Source organism: Coregonus clupeaformis, chromosome 19 (genome assembly GCF_020615455.1).
Source record: "Coregonus clupeaformis isolate EN_2021a chromosome 19, ASM2061545v1, whole genome shotgun sequence".
Taxonomy (NCBI): Eukaryota; Metazoa; Chordata; class Actinopteri; order Salmoniformes; family Salmonidae; genus Coregonus; species Coregonus clupeaformis.
This window is the reverse complement of record NC_059210.1, coordinates 18,450,660-18,470,898: the sequence shown is the minus strand read 5'-3', so window position 1 is coordinate 18,470,898 and position 20,239 is coordinate 18,450,660. Positions and strand designations below refer to the sequence as shown.

The 20,239-nt window shown below is 41.5% G+C and overlaps 1 non-coding gene across 1 annotated transcript; it reads right to left on the bottom strand.

Moving 5' to 3' along the window:
- Positions 1-18,853: 18,853 nt before the first annotated feature.
- Positions 18,854-18,928, bottom strand: trnav-uac. Its single transcript has one exon. It is a non-coding gene; the product is annotated as a tRNA-Val (tRNA).
- Positions 18,929-20,239: the final 1,311 nt, after the last annotated feature.

Below are 20,239 nucleotides of genomic sequence, written 5' to 3'. Positions count from 1 at the left end.
CTGGAGTATTGCCTTGGGTGTTTCGTTTGGGTCCTACTATACCTCCTCTGTGGCTAAGGGGTAGAACACCCAACTCTCCACATCTGAGACCTGAGTTCAAGCCTAGCTTGTGACAATAATAAATGCCTCATGAGCTTAGTCCAATTGTCATACCCCATCAGAACCCTAAATATGCTTGTTCTCTACTTAATTGTTTGTATTTGTAAACAATGTAATTTTAAACAAACACTGTTTAGCTTCTGAATATGGTTAAAATTTTCATTTTGTATCTATAGCTCTATCGTTGAATTTGAGAGTGGTTACATTTCTCCACCCCCAAATCTTCAGCTTTTTACCAAAACAGTGGCGGGGTGTAAGCTTTTTTGTTTGAACTGCATATTTCCCCTTTAAGAACCAATGGGTATACACTGAGTGTACAAAATCTTAAGAACACCTGCTCTTTCCATGACATAGACTGACCAGGTGAATCCAGGTAAAAGCTATGATTCCTTATTGATGTCACTTGTTAAGTCCTCTTCAGTCAGTGTAGATGAAGGGCAGTTGTGTAAAGTACTTAAGTAAAAATACTTGAAAGTACTATTAAGTCGTTTTTGGGGGTACCTGTACTTTACTTTACTATTTATATTTTTGACTACTTTTATTTCTACTTCACTACATTCTTGATGAAAATGGGGTACTTTTTCCACCACTGATGAAGGAGCGAAGACAGGTTAAATAAGTATTTTTAAGCCTTGAGACAGTTGAGACATGGATTGTGTATATGTGCCATTCAGAGGGTGAATGGGCAAGACAAAAGATGTAAGTGCCTTTGAATGGGGTATGGTAGTAGGTGCCAATCGCACCGGTTTGTGTCAAGAACTGCACCGCTGCTGGATTTTTCACACCCTGTGTATCAAGAATGGTCCACCACCCAAAGGACATCCAGCCAAAGAAATACACTACAAAGACACTCCTCTCTTCACCATACTGAGCAGCACCTAACCCAAACCCTTACCCTACCCCTTACCCTAACCCAGGTTCGTATCCTAACCCCAATCCTGCCCCTTACCCGAAACTTGGTTTGTATCCAATCAACCCTCCCCATACACATCACACTCTTTCCCTGCTTTGAGCCCACCCCTCTCTTTATTCATGTTTTTGTTTAGTCTGATGTTTTGTTTTGACTCCAGATATATTTGTATTTTTCTACAATTGTAAAGCAACTTTGGGTCCTTGAAAAGCGCTAAATAAGTCCCATGTATTATTATTATTATTAAGAATGGTCCACCACCCAAAGGACATCCAACCAACTTAACATTACACAACCGTGGGAAGCATTGGAGTCAACATGGTCCAGCATCCATGTGGAACGCTTTCAACACCTTGTAGAGTCCATGCCCCGACGAATTGAGGCTGTTCAATATTTAAGAAGGTGTTCCTAATGTTTGGTATACTCAGTGTATATTTCAAAGGCTTAAACCAGATATAGCAAACATTTAGGATTTGTTCTCACCATTAGTTAGATTGTTGTACCTGTTTATCTGGTCTGTGGTTAGTCAAGATATATTTGAAATAACCCACTGCTTGTTCCATTAATTGGATCATGACTGGAATTAGAGAGAAGTCTAAATGTATTCTTAGTTCAACATTGATTTACAAACAAATATAACAGCTATCTGTCAATTAAAATCATTGAGCAACTTGTCTCATAAGTCAGGACAAATTCCGTAACACATAATTTTAAGTTGATTGAACCTTTCCTAAATTTGTCTATTTGGCTGTGTTTAAACAGGCAGCCCAATTCTGATCTTTTGCCCAATTATCTGATTGTGTGACGAGTACTGAGGATACAAAGAGGCAGGACGCAGATGCAGGAATTAACAAGGACAAGGTTTAATAAAACAATGACAAAGAGAATTGACAAAGAGAATTAACAAAGAGAGAGTACATGACACGAAGCAAAAACAATCACACACAACATATTACAGAACAGTCCAGGGCTAAATAGGGGTGGTGATGAGATGATGAGATGCAGGTGCGCTGGAGGTGAATAGGGTGCGTTGGGTTTCCATTCCAGTGTTGCCGAGGTGGTGCGCTCAGACCGGTGGCTCAGTAGACCGGCAAATCAGAGTGCCGGAGGGGAGCAACGGGAGGAGACGTGACAGATTGGTCAAAAGACTCATTAGTGGCAAAAGATCAGAATTGGGCTGACTGTCTAAAACACAGCCATTGAGTCGAAACAACGTTTTGGCCATCTCAAAATGTGAATTTTGTGTAACACTTTGCCAATAAAGTTGAGTGAACACAAAAAGGCTATTTTTGAGTTGGGCCACCTCAAATTGTTTTACAGTATGAAAGGTTAAAGGGTTCTACTTCTCTTGTTGTAACGGAGTAGAAACTAGTATCCACTGACTCAACATTCCCCACATTTTCCTATTTGCTTGAGTTGAAATAAAACTAAAAGACAATCTTTAAAAATAAATCTAAAGACATAGAAACATAATGACAAGTGCAGACAGTGGCAAGTGGTGACCTAGCATCTTATTTTGACAGTTGCCTTGTTTAATGTGGAAATGTTTAAAGGGGGAGGACAAAGAATGATTTCAAATGTTACCCATTAAAGTTAACCACCAAATTACATGGGATTTTATAGGTCATAAATAAGAAAATTTTCCCAGTGGTTTTGCCCTCTCTCAGCCACTGTTTAACCTCCACTGTTAGCCTCCCTAACAGTGGGGGGGAGAAATAGCTACTGTGTAGGTCAGAGGGAGTAAAGGTCGTAGGGTTTAGAGGTTCTGTGTACAGTAGATGCCAAGCAACCAAAAAGAGTAGACACAGACACATACATGCACAAACACACACGCGCGCATACATACATATATGCACACATCTCTCTCTCTCGCTCTCTCTCTCTGCGCCATTTGGTTGCTATTTACTACCAACCAGCCTTACAACAAATTGCTCCCCTCCTTCCTCCACCTCCTCCTCTTTTCTCCCTTTTTTTGCGATCTGTATTTTAGCATTTTTTTTGTGTTTTTTTTCTCCAGCTACTCCTTTCATCTCTCACTCTGTCTGGCCTCATATCATTTTTCTGTAAGTGGACCCAAATGCTTTCCCTGGCACTTGCCAGCAGCAACTTCCAGTAGGTCTGATACACAGAACGAATATGTGAAAAAGGAAAAATAAATACAAAGTGTAAGTAACTGCTTGGCTGGCTGGGGCCTAACAACTTCTGTCTGTAATTAGCAGGCTGCTGCCAGCTGTGTGTGTGTGTGTGTGTGTGTTTGTGTGTGTGTGTGTGTTTGTGTGTGTGTGTGTGTTTGTGTGTGTGTGTGTGTGTGTGTGTGTGTGTGTGTGTGTGTGTGTGTGTGTGTGTGTGTGTGTGTGTGTGGTGTGGACATGACCGAGAGGCCCCTTAGTGACAGGAAAACACAGCTTTTCCATTTTCGCTGTATTAATCAGAGCAGTGGACCCCCTCCCCCCCACACACACCTTTTGCAGGGGGAATAACCCGCTATGGGGGCTGCAGTTGGTCATCCAGCCCAACACCAGGTCTCTTTGAATCACTGACGTCTGACTGGGATTCAGTGTTAATTTAGTCAAACACCTATTTTTCTGTGGAAATTGATGAGACAATAAATGACTAAATAGACCCAGAACCAAATATAACTAAACAAAAATAAATGTTTCATTTCGGTTGACGAAATCGAGACGAGACTAAATGATCTCTGTGTCTAAAATCTGACTAGTACGTGGACTAGACAATAGGACTGTGACGTTCAAGGAATTTTGGATGACAGTAATTGGCCAGCCAAATGACCGTGGTCACTCTTTGACTTGGCTGTGCTAGTAACATTCATTACATGGTCACCTCACTCAAAAGGTTCAAAATGTAATGAAAGTGTCTGCCCTGGGCCTGTTTCGCTGGGGCCTGTTTCGCTAGGGCCTGTTTCGCTAGGGCCTGTTGCTGTGAGGAGTGAGCCACTTAATGTGTGCTCCGGGAGAGAGAAAAAAGGCTTCTGACATTTCAAAATCCAACTGTGGGAAATACATAGTTTTGGAAGCAACTACTGTTGTTCTCAGCCTTGTGTGGGTACACTTTTTCGCTGGGGCCTGCTGCTGTGATGAGCGAGGCTTCTGACATCGTCACTTCCTGTTGAACGCGGAACGAAGGAGGGCTCGATTTGTTGTTTTGGAAAGTTTGTTGTTTTGAAATTGTATTGGAAAGTTTCTTAATAGCTAGCTAACTTTTTAGTTTGGATCCCGTGACGCAGTCGGCATAAGTTGCTGGGACTGGTACTCTCTGTCCAGTGATCCTACCAACCAATGCCGGGTCTGAGGAGCTATTTGGCGTAGCAGCTACCCTAGCTGCTAGCTAGCTGCCTTTCAAGCAAGCAGGGTTTCTTGAGGGCTTGAACGCAGCCTGCGACGCGGTAAGCCATTGTGGTTGGGACCGCGGATTGTCCCGGTTTGTGAATGTCTAGATCCCTGCTGTTTGTTGTTTTCAATCTTCCCTGTGACCTGCCCTGTCTGGAACTGCGAGGAGTAACAGCGTAACCTACGTTGCTAACTACCATGACAAAGACCAAAGCTGGCGGGAGTACCGTTGAGGACAGTGGTGTCTCTCTATCACAGGTGAAGGATCTTTTAAACGAACAAAAATAGTTCTACAAGCAGTTGTTACAACAACAAGAAAATAGCTTAAAGTGTTTTGTCCAAATACTGGTGGATTCAACGAACAAAAGAATGGATGACCTGACCCGAGAGGTCCAGGACCTGATGAACCATTTGCAGTTCTCCCAGGGTCAGCTCGATGAGTTGTGTGTCAGTTCTGTGTGTGAATCCATGATAACAGTGACGGATAAATAAGACTATCTCGAGGGATAATCAAGGCGTAACAACATGGTTGTGGACGGAATTGCAGAATCTCCACATGAGACCTGGATGGAGTCTGAGGACAAAGTGAGGGAAATGATCTCTGAGAAATTGAAGATGGACCACAGGAAGATTGAGGTGAAGCGTGCATACAGGACTGGAAAACCCACCACCGGCCCAGGTGACAGGCCCGATAGTGGTCAAGTTCCTGAGGTTCAAGGACAAGGTAGCTGTTCTGGAAAGAGCCAAGAACTTGAGAGGAATGTATATCTTCCTTAACGAGGACTATCCTGAAGCTGTGCGCCAAAAGAGGAAAGAACTTATCCCAGCCATGAAAGCTGCAAGAGCGCGTGGGGACATTGCTTACATCCGCTATGACAGAATCATTGTCCACCCTCCCTCCCAGAAGCCTGGAAGGGAAGAGAGAGCCAAGCCTATGGGTTCGTAGCTTCAACCCCGCAGCACACACACACACCAATTGATTAATGGACTGCTGAATGTATATTTTTTTATCTTGTTTTGTTTGCTCTTTTCCACATTATGTATATCTCTGATAAACTAATAATAATAATATGCCATTTAGCAGACGCTTTTATCCAAAGCGACTTACAGTCATGCGTGCATACATTTTTGTGTATGGGTGGTCCCGGGGATCAAACCCACTACCCTGGCATTACAAACGCCATGCTCTACCAGCTGAGCTACAGAGGACCACTACCCAGGAAAGGGCTGAAAATAGACCATATAAATATATGTAGCCATAGAAATAAGGTTCATGAAATCAATAACTTGCTAACATCAGACAGCATTCATATATTAGCCATTTCTGAGACTCACTTAGATAATTCAGTTGATGATACAGCAGTAGCAATACAAGGATATAACATCTATAGAATAAACAGAAATGCTTATGGGGGAGGTGTTGCTGTATATATTCAGAGCCATATCCCTGTAATGCTTAGAGAAGATCTTATGTCAAGTGTTATTGAAGTGTTGTGGTTGCAGGTTCCCTTGGCACATCTAAAGCCTTTTCTTTTGGGGTGTTGCTATAGGCCACCAAGTGCTAACAGTCAGTATCTAACTAATATGTGTGAAATGCTTGATGGTGTATGTAATGTAAAGAGAGAAGTCTACTTTCTTGGGGACCTGAAAATTGTATTTTTTCATCAAGATGTCCGCTCAAGAGGAGGCTTCTCACTGTAACCAGTGCCTGTAATCTGGTTCAGGTTATTAATCAACCTACAAGGGTGTTTACAAACACTTCAGGAACAAGATCATCCACATGTATCGATCACATTTTTACTAATACTGTAGAACTTTGTTCTAAAGCTGTATCCATACCCATTGGATGTAGTGATCACAATATAGTGGCTTTATCCAGGAAAGCCAAAGTTCCAACAGCTGGGCCTAAAATAGTGTATGAGATCATACAAACGATTTTGCTGTGACTCCTTTGTGGATGATGTGGTCCTCTGTAGCTCAATTGGTAGAGCATGGCGCTTGTAACGCCAGGGTAGTGGGTTCGATCCCCGGTACCACCCATACGTAAAAATGTATGCACACATGACTGTAAGTCGCTTTGGATAAAAGTGTCTGCTAAATGGCATATTATTATTAAAATGTTCAAAATATTTGTTGGTCTGATGTGATTAATAAGGAGCATCCAGACGCTCCATCTTTCATCGAATCAGATGGCTTATTCATCACAAAACTATTTAATGTTGCCAATTATTTTAATGATTACTTCATTGGCAAAGTGGTCAAACTTAGGCAGGAAATGCCAACAACGAACAGTGAGCCATTGTATTCATGCATAAAAAAAACAAATAATGAAAGAAAAGCATTGCAAGTTTGAATTTTGTAAAGTTAGTGTGGGAGAGGTGGAACAATCATTGTTATCGATCAATAATGACAATCCTCCTGGCATTGACAACTTAGTTACTGAGGATGGTAGCTGACTCTATAGCCAGACCTATCTGTCATATCTTTAATCTGAGCCTAGACGAAAGTCTTTGTCCTCAGGCCTGGAGGGAGGCCAAAGTAATTCCGCTACCCAAGAGTGGTAAAGCGGCCTTTACTGGTTCTAACAGCAGACCTATAAGCTTGCTGCCAGCTCTTAGCAAACTGTTGGAAAAGATTGTGTTTGACCAAATACAATGCTATTTCTCTGTAAACAAATTAACAATAGACTTTCAGCATGCTTATAGAGAAGGGCACTCAACATATACTGCAATGAAACAAATGACTGATGATTGGTTGAAAGAAATTGATAATAAGAACATTGTGGGAGCTGTACTGTTAGATTTCAGTGCAGCCTTTGATATTTTTGACCATAACCTGTTGTTGAAAAAACGTATGTGTTATGGCGTTTCAACCTCTGCCATATTGTGTATTCAGAGCTATCTATCTATAGAACTCAAAGGGTTTTCTTTAATGGAAGCTTCTCTAATGTCAAACATGTAAAGTGTGGTGTACCACAGGGCAGCTCTCTAGGCCCTCTACTCTTTTCTATTTTTAGCAATGACCTGCCACTGGCATTAAACAAAGCATGTGTGTTCATGTATGCTGATGATTCAACCATATACACATCAGCAACCACAGCGAATGAAGTCACTGAAACCCTTAACAAAGAGTTGCAGTCTGTTTTGGAATGGGTGGCCAGTAATAAATTGGTCATGAACATCTCTAAAACTAAGAGCATTGTATTTGGTACAAAATATTCCCTAGGTTATAGACCTCTGCTGAATCTGGAAATGAATGGTGTGGCTGTTGAACAAGTTGAGGAGACTAAATTACTTGGCATTACCTTAGATTGTAAACTGTCATGGTCAAAAATATAGATTCAATGGTTGTAAAGATGGGGAGAGGTCTGTCCGTAATAAAGAGATGCTCTGCTTTTTTGACACCACACTCCAAAAAGAAAGTCCTTCAGGCTCTAGTTTAGTCTTATCTTGATTATTGTCCCATCGTGTGGTCGAGTGCTGCAAGGAAAGACCTAGATAAGCTGCAGCTGGCCCAGAACAGAGCTGCACGTCTTGCTCCTCATTGTATTCAGAGGGCTGATATAAATACTATGCATGCCAGTCTCTCTTGGCTAAGAGTTGAGGAGAGACTGACTGCATCACTTCTTATTTTTATAAGAAACATTAATGTGTTGAAAATCCAAAATTGTTTGCATAGTCAACTTCCACACAGCTCTGACACACACACTTACCTCACCAGACATGCCACTATTAGTCTATTCACAGTCCCCAAATCCAGAACAAATTCCAGAAAGCGTACAGTATTATACAGAGTCATTATTGCACTCCGTTCCATCTCATATTGCTCAAATGAACAGCAAACCTAGTTTCAAAAAACAGATAAAGCAACACCTCACGTCACAACGCCTCTCCCTTATTTGACCTAGATAGTTTTTGTGTATGTATTGATATGTAGGCTACGTGTGCCTTTTGTATTCTTTTTTTCATTTATGTAGTTCTGTCCTTGAGCTGTTCTTGTCTATTAATGTTCTGTATTATGTCATGTTTCTTGTTTTGTATGGACCCCAGGAAGAGTAGCTGCTGCTTTTGCAACAGCTAATGGGGATCCTAATAAAATACAAATACAAAAATGTTTTGTCCCGCATTAAATGACGTGCAGCTTCTAAAGACTTCATAAAGCCTTCAGAAACACTACATAAATGTGTCACAAATCATCTATAACTATATGTCATGCTCTATAAAGTGTTCATAAATGTGGCATAACTGTGTGATATTACCCACTGTCAAATTTGGCATAAACCTGTGTTATAAAGGGTGGCATAGGCACCGCTTAATAAATTAGGGTTATGTGCCTTGCTCAAAGGCACATCGACAGATTTGTCACCTAGTCAGCTCTGGGATTCAAACCATCAACCTTTCGGTTACTGGCCCAAAAGCTCTTAACCCATAGGCTACCTGCCACTCCTGCATTTATAGATGTGTTATAAATGACCAAAGGGGTCTGACTTTAAAGTTAGTACAGCGTCATGCGATATAGAGTCTTTATGGATATATTATGATTGCCCGAATGTGTCTCACTTCAAACTAAGTATTACAGGACACTACATAAAGTGTCAATACATACAATACCAGTCAAAAGTTTGGACACACCTAGTCATTCAAGGGTTTTTCTTAATTTTTACTATTTTCTACATTGTATAATAATTAAGACATCAAAACTGTGAAATAACACATATGGAATCATGTAGTAACCAAAGAGGTGTTAAACAAATCAAAATATATTTTATATTTGAGATTCTTCAAAGTATCCACCCTTTGCCTTGATGACAGCTTTGCACACTCTTGGCATTCTCTCAACCAGCTTCATGAGGTAGTCACCTGGAATGCATTTCAATTAACAGTCTTAAATGTTAATTTGTGGAATTTTTTCCTTCTTAATGCGTTTGAGACATTCAGTTGTGTTGTGACAAGGTAATATATATATATATATATATATATATATATATATATACAGAAGATAGCCCTATTTGGTAAAAGACCAAGTCCATATTATGGCAAGAACAGCTCAAATAAGCAAAGAGAAACGACAGTCCATCATTACTTTAAGACATGAAGGTCAGTCAATGCAGAACATTTCAAGAACTTTGAAAGTTTCTTCAAGTGCAGTTGCAAAAACCATCAAGCGCTATGATGAAACTGGCTCTCATGAGGACTGCCAGAGGAATGGAAGACCCAGAGTTACCTCTGCTGCAGAGGATAGGTTCATTAGAGTTACCAGCATCAGAAATTGCAAATTGTAAATGCTTCACAGAGTTCAAGTAACAGATACATCTCAACATCAACTGTTCAGAGGACACTGTGTGAATCAGGCCTCCATGGTTGAATTGCTGCAAAGAAACCACTACTAAAGGACACCAATGAGAAGAAGAGACTTGCTTGGGCCAAGAAACACGAGCAATGAACATTAGACCGGTGGAAATTAGTCCTTTGGTCTGAAGGTTTGGGCTTAGTGGGACTATCATTTGTTTTTCAACAGGACAATGACCCAACACACCTCCAGGCTGTGTAAGGGCTATTTGACCAAGAAGGAGAGTGATGGAGTGCTGCATCAGATGACCTGGCCTCCACAATCCCCCAACCTCAACCAAATTTGCGATGGTTTGGGATGGAAAAGCAGACAACAAGTGCTCAGCATATGTGGGAACTCCTTCAAGACTGTTGGAAAAGCATTCCAGGTGAAGCTGGTTGAGAGCATGCCAAGAGTGTTCAAAGCTGTCATTTTGGCAAAGGGTGGCTATTTGAAGAATCTCACAAATTAAATATATTTTGATTTGTTTAACACTTTTTTGGTTACTACATGGTTCCATATGTGTTATTTCATAGTTTTGATGTCTTCACTATTATTCTATAATGTTGAAAATAGTCAAATAAAGAAAAACCCTTTGAATGGTGTTCTAAAACTTTTGATCGGTAGTGTATAATCCTGGGATATCAACCATCCAAGTTGGCCTCAGTGGGAGTGACAATACAATTCTATGGGACCTTACTGAGTAAAGTATTTGTCAGGCTATGTCCTTTGCTAGCAAAAACCTTCCCACTGGTCGTCATGGCTAATCCCCGCCCATTTCCACACTTTTATCTTCTTAAAATGGATTTTAAAACCTTAACCATACTGTTAACCTTATGCCTAACCCTAACCTTAAATTAAGACAATAGTTAATTTCTGTTTACATACATGTTTTAGATTTAGCCAATTTTTACTTTCTGGCTGAGCTATCTAGTGGAAACCATTCCCCCTGGCCTCAAGGGAGAAAAAAACAACAGACCCTATCTTCCAGCTAGCTAATTGGCAAAGGACATAGCTAGCTAGCTAATGGATTCACCGAAAATAAGAAAGACTACACCCTTAAAATCTGTGGTCAATGTGGAGAAAACACAATTTCTTTCTTGCCAAGACGTTGGACTGATACGACAGAGATGCACACGACACGTGGGGAAGGTGTTGTGGGAGATGATTGGTTGGTAGATTAAGCCAATGAGTAATGCATCTCCCAGCACTTTGTATTGGCAAACAAAGTCCAAGTTTGATGCGTCTACCAGACCTTCCGCACATTTGGACGGAAGTGTCTGGGAACGAGATTAGGTGTAATGTAACATGAGTTCACCTTATAGCATGTGCCATCCTTCAGCACAACATGTCACCCTTTATAAAGCACGTGTTTATCATATTCGACATAGTGAGTTATGTCACATTTGACATTGGTGATTAGGTCACATAGTTATGCCACATTATAAAGCATAACATACGGATAGATGCTTTGTAACACATTTATGTATCACTTATGAAGGCATTAAGAAAGCTTTATGAAGCCTTTATAAGCTGAACGTAATTTAAAGGGGGTCCAATCTAATTGTGGGAAATACAGTGGCTTGCGAAAGTATTCACCCCCCTTGGCATGTTTCCTATATTGTTGCCTTACAACCTGGAATTGATTTTTGGGGGGTTTGTATCATTTGATTTACACAACATGCCTGCCACTTTGAAGATGCAAAATATTTTTTCTTGTGAAACAAACAAGAAATAAGACAAAAAAATATTCACCCCCCCCCAAAGTCAATACTTTGTAGAGCCACCTTTTGCAGCAATTACAGCTGCAAGTCTCTTGGGGTATGTCTCTATAAGCTTGGCACATATAGCCACTGGGATTTTTGCCCATTCTTCAAGGCATAACTGCTCCAGCTCCTTCAAGTTGGACGGGTTCCGCTGGTGTACAGCAATCTTTAAGTCATACCACAGATTCTCAATTGGATTGAGGTCTGGGCTTTGACTAGGCCATTCCAAGACATATAAATGTTTCCCCTTAAACCACTCGAGTGTTGCTTTAGCAATATGCTTAGAGTCATTGTCCTGCTGGAAGGTGAACCTCCGTCCCAGTCTCAAATCTCTGGAAGACTGAAACAGGTTTCCCTCAAGAATTACCCTGTATTTAGCGCCATCCATCATTCCTTCAATTCTGACCAGTTTCCCAGTCCCTGCCGATGGAAAACATCCCCACAGCATGATGCTGCCACCATCATGCTTCACTGTGGGGATGGTGTTCTCGGGGTGATGAGAGGTGTTGGGTTTGTGCCAGACATAACATTTTCCTTGATGGCCAAAAAGCTCAATTTTAGTCTCATCTGACCAGAGTACCTTCTTCCATATGTTTGGGGAGTCTCCCACATGCCTTTTGGTGAACACCAAACGTGTTTGCTTATTTCTTTCTTTAAGCAATGGCTTTTTTCTGGCCACTTTTCCATAAAGCCCAGCTCTGTGGAGTGTACGGCTTAAAGTGGTCCTATGGACAGATACTCCAATCTCCGCTGTGGAGCTTTGCAGCTCCTTCAGGGTTATCTTTGGTCTCTTTGTTGCCTCTGATTAATGCCCTCCTTGCCTGGTCTGTGATTTTTGGTGGGCGGCCCTCTCTTGGCAGGTATGTTGTGGTGCCATATTCTTTCCATTTTTTAATAATGGATTTAATGGTGCTCCATGGGATGTTCAAAGTTTCTGATATTTTTGTATAACCCATCCCTGATCTGTACTTCTCCACAACTTTGTCCATGACCTGTTTGGAGAGCTCCTTGGTCTTCATGGTGCAGTTTGCTTGGTGGGGCCCCTTGCTTAGTGATGTTGCAGACTCTGGGGCCTTTCAGAACAGGTGTATATATACTGAGATCATGTGACAGATCATGTGACACTTAGTTTGCACACAGGTTGGACTTTATTTAACTAATTATGTTACTTCTGAAGGTAATTGGTTGCACCAGATCTTATTTAGGGGCTTCATAGCAAAGGGGGTGAATACATATGCACACACCACTTTTCTGTTATTTATTTTTTAGAATTTTTTTAAACAAGTTATTTTTTTCATTTCACTTCACCAATTTGGGCTATTTTTGTGTATGTCCATTACATGAAACCCAAATAAAAATCCATTTAAATTACAGGTTGTAATGCAACAAAATAGGAAAAACGCCAAGGGGGATGAATATTTTGCAAGGTACTGTACATAATTTTGGAGGCAACTTCTGTGGGTATAGTTTTTCTTTATCATTCCTTAAAGCTGCAATATGCAAAAATAACTCCGCAATTTCCTTGTTGCTAAAATTCTAATAGTTTGCCTCATTTCCGTTTATGTGACAAAACAAGCAGAGAATCATTGTACCATTGAAACCGCTGTAAATTATATTTTCATTAACCAAAAATATTGCATTTTCAGCTGTTTGAAGCTGGAGATCGGGAAGCATACAAATAGCGCACATAGAACATATCTACCGCTTCTTAGACTTGCTTACAATAAGAATGACAGATCTATAACTCACATTTCTATGTGAATTAAGTCAGGTTGTATTTTACAACTAAGATATTTGAGATATATTTTAAACAGAAGTTATCTTTTCCGTCTCACCCACTGAATGACGATTACTGTAAGGAATCCCCCCCACAAGAAAAGAAGGAAAATAAACAAACGTACAGATCAGAAAGATCAGTGCGAAGACCAAATTACAGAGGTATAACTTTTTGAGGCTATTAAATCCTTTCAGTGTGGAAAAACCCTAGGGCTTGATGGCATACCCGTAGAGGTATATGAAGCCTTTTTTGATATACTCAAAGCTCCATTGTTAGCTTGTTTTAACTACTCCTATAGAAATGGTAGTCTGTCAGGTACTCAGCAGGAAGGTCTGATTTTACTATTATTAAAACAAGACCCAGGTGGCAAATATAAAGATCCAGTCTATCTTAAATACTGGAGGCCTCTTACACTTCAATGTTGTGATGCAAAAAAAAAAAAAAAAGTAAGACTGGATTTCTGTGATTCTCTTATAAAATGGGAAAAGTAATGTATAGCAACCCCAGGTGTAAAATAGTAAATAGCGGCTACATCTCAGAGTTTTGAATTGTCAAGAGGAGTTAAAAAAAGGGTGTCCGCTGTCACCATATCTATTTGTTATGGCCATCGAAATGCTAGCTATTAAAATTAGATCAAATAAAAAATCCAAGGCTTAATAAGAAAGGTGTCCATGTATGCCGATGACTGACTCAAGTTTTATATTGAGTCCGCAAGCTAGATCCCTGAAATGTCTCATTGAAGATAACTTTTCTGGACTCTCTGGACTAAAACCTAATTATGATAAGGGTACAATATTACTTATTGGATCTTTAAAAAATACAACTTTTACATTACCCTGCAGTTTACCTATACAATGGGCTGACGGTGAAGTAGACATACTTGGTATTTATTTCACAAAAAATATGAATGAGCTCTCCACAATGAATTTCAATAGAAAACATGGAGAGGTAAATACCTGTCTATTTATGGAAAAATTGCACTGATTAACTCTTTAGTCATATCTTAGTTTACTCACTTACTTACTTATGGCGCTGCCTACTCCGAATGATTCGTTTTTCAAATCATATGAGCAAAAAATATTTCACTTTATCTGGGATGCTAAACCAGACAAGATAAAGCATGTCTATCTACAGTGCCTTGCAAAAGTATTCATCCCCCTTGGCGTTTGTCCTATTTTGTTGCATTACAACCTGTAATTTAAATTGAGTTTTATTTGGATTTCATGTAATGGACATACACAAAATAGTCCAAATTGGTGAAGTGAAATAAAAAAAAAATGACTTGTTTCAAAAAATAAAAATAAAAAAATAACAGAAAAGTGGTGTGAAACTTTTTTTCTCATATGATTGCCGACCGTATTATCAATCAAATGCCGACCGTATTATCTCCCAAGAGAATTCTCTTCGGTTATGGTCACAGCTCTGTATATCCCCCCTCAAGCCGATACCACGACGGCCCTCAAAGAACTTCACTGGACCTTATACAAACTGGAAATCACATATCCTGAGGCTGAATTTATTGTATCCGGGGATTTTAACAAAGCAAATTTGAAGACTAGGCTGCTAAAATCCTCGACCAATGCTATTCAAACTTCCGGGATGGTTATAAGGCCCTCCCCCGCCCTCCTTTCGGCAAATCTGACCACGACTCCATTTTGCTTCTCCCTTCCTATAGGCAGAAACTCAAACAGGGAGTACCCGTGCTAAGGACTATTCAACGCTGGTCTGACCAATCGGAATCCACGCTTCAAGATTGTTTTGATCACGCGGACTGGGATATATTCCGGGTAGCTTCCTAAAATAATTTTGACGTGTACACTGAAATGGTGACGGAGTTTATCAGGAAGTGTACAGGTGATGTTGTGCCCACTGTGACTATTAAAACCTACCCTAACCAGAAACTGTGGATAGACAGCAGCATTCGCACAAATCTGAAAGCGCAAACCACTGCATTCAACCATGGCATGGTGACTGGAAATATGGCAGAATACAAACAGTGTAGCTACACACTCCGCAAGGCAATTAAACTGGCAAAACATCAGTATAGAGACAAAGTGGAGTCGCAATTCAATGGCTCAGCCACAAGACGTATGTGGCAGGGTCTACAGACAATCACGGACTACAAAAAGAAAACCATCCACGTTGCCGACACCGACGTCTCGCTTCCAGACAAGCTAAACACCTTCATCGCCCGCTTTGAGGATAACACAGTGCCACTGACGAGGCCCACTACCAAAGACTGTGGCCTCTTCTTCTCCATGGCCGACGTGATTAAGACATTTAAGCATGTTAAGCCCCGCAAGGCTGCCGGCCCAGACGGCATCCCTAGCCGCGTCCTCAGAGCATGCGCAGACCAGCTGGCTGGTGTGTTCATGGACATACTCAATCTCTCCCTTCCCCAGTCTGCTGTTCCCACATGCTTCAAGATGGCCACCATTGTTGCTGTACCCAAGAAAGCAAAAATAACTTAACGAAATGACTATCGCCCTGTAGCACTCACCTATGTCATCATGAAGTGCTTTGAGAGACTAGTCAAGGATCATATCACCACTACCTTACCTGTCACCCTAGACCCACTTCAATTTGCTTACCGCCCCATTAGATCCACAGACGATGCAATTGCCATCACACTGCACACTGCCCTATCCCATCTGGACAAGAAGAATACCTATGTAAGAATGCTGTTCATTGACTATAGCTCAGCATTCAACACCATAGTACCCTCCAAGCTCATCATTAAGCTCGAGGCCCTGGGTCTGAACCCCGCCCTGTGCAACTGGGTCCTGGACTTCCAGGTGGTGAAGGTAGGAAACAACATCTCCACTTCGCTGATCCTCAACACTGGGGCCCCACAAGGGTGCGTGCTCAGCCCCCTCCTGTACTCCCTGTTCACCCATGACTGCGTGGCCAAGCACGCCTCCAACTCAATCATAAAGTTTGCAGACGACACAACAGTAGTAGGCTTGATTACCAACAATGACGAGACCGCCTACAGGGAGGAGGTGAGGGCTCTGGGAGTGTGGTGCCAGGAAAATAACCTCTCACTGCACCCTCCTATCCACATCGACGGGACCGCAGTGGAGAAGGTGGAAATCTTCAAATTTCTTGGTGTACACATCACTGACAAACTGAAATTGGTCCACCCATGCAGACAGTGTAGTGAAGAAGGCGCAACAGCGCCTCTTCAACCTCAGGTGGCTGAAGAAATTCGGCTTGGCCTCTAAGACCCTCAGAAACTTTAACAGATGCACAATTGAGAGCATCCTGTCGGGCTGTATCACCCGCAACTGCAGGGCTCTCCAGAGGGTGGTGCGGTCTGCCGAACGCATTCCCGGGGGCAAACTACCTGCCCTCCAAGACACATACAGCACCCGATGTCACAGGAAGACCAAAAAGATCATCAAGGACATCAACCACCCGAGTTCACCCCGCTATCGTCCAGAAGGCGAGGTCAGTACAGGTTCATCAAAGCTGGGACCGAGAGAATAAAAAACCAGCTTCTATCTCAAGGCCATCAGACTGTTAAATAGCCATCAGTAGCACATTAGAGGCTGCTGCTGCCTATTGAAATCACTGGCCACTTTAAGAAAAGGAACACTAGTCACTTTAATAATGTTTACGTATCTTGCACTACATTTTTACATTTTAATCATTTAGCAGACGCTCTTATCCAGAGCGACTTACAGTTAGTGAGTGCATACATTTTTCATACTAGCCCCCCGTGGGAATCAAACCCACAACCCTGGCATTGCAAACGCCATGCTCTACCAACTGAGCAACACGGGACCCCACTACTCATCTCATATGTATATACTGCATTCTATTCTAAAATATTCCTCTGTATCTTAGTCCATGCCGCTCTGTCATTGCTTGTCCATATATGTATATATTCTTCAATCCCATTCCTTACTTGTTTGTGTGTGTATTGGGTATATGTTGTGTAATTGTTAAATATTACTGCACTGTCGGAGCTAGAAGCACAAGCATTTCGCTACACCCGCTATAACATCTGCTAAACACGTGTATGTGACAAATACAATTTGATTTGATTTGCATATGTATTCACCCCCTTTCCTATGAAGCCCCTAATTAAGAGCTGGTGCAACCAATTACCTTCAGAAGTCACATATTTAGTTAAATAAAGTCCACCTGTGAGCAATCTAAGTGTCACATGATCTCAGTATATATGCACCTGTTCTGAAAGGCTCCAGAGTCTGCAACACCACTAAGCAAGGGGCACCACCAAGCAAGCAGCACCATGAAGACCAACGAGCTCTCCAAACCTCAACCTAGAACGAGCGCATTGTCATTTCACTGGTAGAATCGGGAAGTTTCGACTTCCATTGTATTAATCTGCTCATAGTGAACCAAAAAGTCCAGTGTTCATAGCGAATGCAGAGACCACCCCGCTATGTAGAGAGGGCGTGCCCACAAACTTGGTTGATGGTGTTGTTTACTTTGAACGACCAACACACAGTAATCTCAGAATTTCTCTAGGCTTTTTTTTTTTTTTTTTACTAACCTTTGTCATCATGCCCGTGTGGTGTTTTATCTGGCTGTGCTAATTACAAACAAGTGCGAAAATGAGTTATCTTTCACCGTTCTACCTAAAAGAGATTTACCTGAATGCTTCAAAGTGGTTTGAGGCAATCAAGAATGACGCTTATGGGTGACCAAAGATTATCAGATGGATTTTCAGGCTGAACGGATGAGGAATCTATTTAGACGACAGCTGAGAAGTGATGCGATATCATCGTTTTATCCCTTCACAACAAAACGGAAGATTCTCAATTAGAGGTCATGTTAGCTGGACTAAATAAATTTGCGAACTAACGTTACAGTCCTGTATTGAACTCTGATAGCCATCAGCTAAATCATATAGTTAGCTATCTTTTGGATACACACTGTCAATCAATTTCGCCTATGCCATGGTAGTCACTGCTAGACTGGTAGCTACCTTCAGCAGAGTAAACATGTTTGGCTGTTCGTTCTATCTTTGACTAACGTTAGTAAACTTAAGCTAGCTAACATTAGCAAATAAGAGTAACTCAATCTGTTAGCCATCTCTTCCACCCTTGACTGGAAAACACTGCCCTACTAGAAATATAATTGTCGATATAGCTAACTCACTCTCGGTGTGTTGGTAGTAATGATGAATGTGTATAAATTGTCTATGGTTGGTTAGTTTGATCTCAACTGGCTAGCAATCTTACTGCCAATTCAGTGATGCTAACTAGCTAACAGCAAGCTGCCAATATTGAAATGTCCATGTTAGGTGTGCTAAGCTAGCCAGTCTAATAGAGATCAATACAATTACTGGGGTGGTTAAATTGTGTTTTGTGTGTTTTGTTGTAGGTGGTACATAATCTGATTCCACCAGCATGTTTCCAATCCCTAGCTATGCACAAGGTCAAGGTAAATTGGCAAAAATATTTACAAGCTGAAGGCTAAGACAGCTCAATTTACAGTAAGCATGGAATAAACAGGAGTTGGGTAGTGTTTCTATGGGTTTGTGTTATGGGGTTACAGGTGGTTAGATGTAGCCTGAGGACATTTTTACATTTTAATCATTTAGCAGACGCTTTTATCCAGTGCTACTTACAGTTAGTGCATACATTTTTCATACTGTCCCCCCGTGGGAATCAAACCCACAACCCTGGCGTTGTAAGCGCCATGCTCTACCAACTGAGCTACAGGAGGCCACCGAGTACCTTCCAGACCATGTAATCAATTTAGTCTACCCCTTTTCTCTTTGTAAAACTCAGGATATCTGGAGTCCTTCCACAGGCCCTGCTGAAAAATACCCCGAAGAGGCGACATTTTGGTTACACGAGCATGAGGGAGGGGACACACCTTGTGGTTGTGGAGCACAACAATATTGTGGGACAAAAATGAGAAAGGGACACTGACAGGTCTAAAATCAAGACTACAACAGTAATGACAACCACCTCATTCTTCTCTCTGGAGATTCTCAAAACACAATACAAGACAGCAGATGCATTGTTGTGCATGAGAATGATTGAAATGTGCCATTTCTCCTCAATCTCCCATACACAACAATACATACTGTGTAAGAACTGCCCTCCTAAGACTTTTCACACCTCTGCAGCGCCCCAGCCCATTCACTTTGTTGACTGATCTTTCCTCTCAAAAGCAGCTCCCAATGTCCCTCATTGTCCCTAATAAATACACTAGTCTGTCTCTAAAAACACTTAGGTCCCAATCGGTTGACACCTTTACCAACAAAGGCATGTTGCCCTACGTTCTTTCCACAAAAAGTGTAAAATGTTAACACCACAAGCATGTCTTTCCAGGAGACATCCAGCAAATCTTCTGCAACAGGTCCAAACAGTTGGTGGTTTAGGTCTACAAGCCCTACACCACTTTCGGCAGTTTTATCTAGCTGGCCATACACCGCTGACGGGACAAGACCATAAGCTACTAGCACTCTGCTTCCACAGCCCACCATGGCACCACCATTGCCAGCGTACTGAAGCCGGATAAAGGACCATAAAATAAATATGGATATTTTCGATCAATCCTCGAAATGTGTCTGCCTTATTGGATTCACAGAATATACACGGCTCAAAAAAATAAAGGGAACACTTAAACAACACAATGTAACTCCAAGTCAATCACACTTCTGTGAAATCAAACTGTCCACTTAGGAAGCAACACTGATTGACAAGACATTTCACATGCTGTTGTGCAAATGGAATAGACAACAGGTGGAAATTATAGGCAATTAGCAAGACAACCCCCAATAAAGGACTGGTTTTGCAGGTGGTGACCACAGACCACTTCTCAGTTCCTATGCTTTCTGGCTGATGTTTTGGTCACTTTTGAATGCTGGCGGTGCTTTCACTCTAGTGGCAGCATGAGACGGAGTCTACAACCCACACAAGTGGCTCAGGTAGTGCAGCTCATCCAGGATGGCACATCAATGCGAGCTGTGGCAAGAAGGTTTGCTGTGTCTGTCAGCGTAGTGTCCAGAGCATGGAGGCGCTACCAG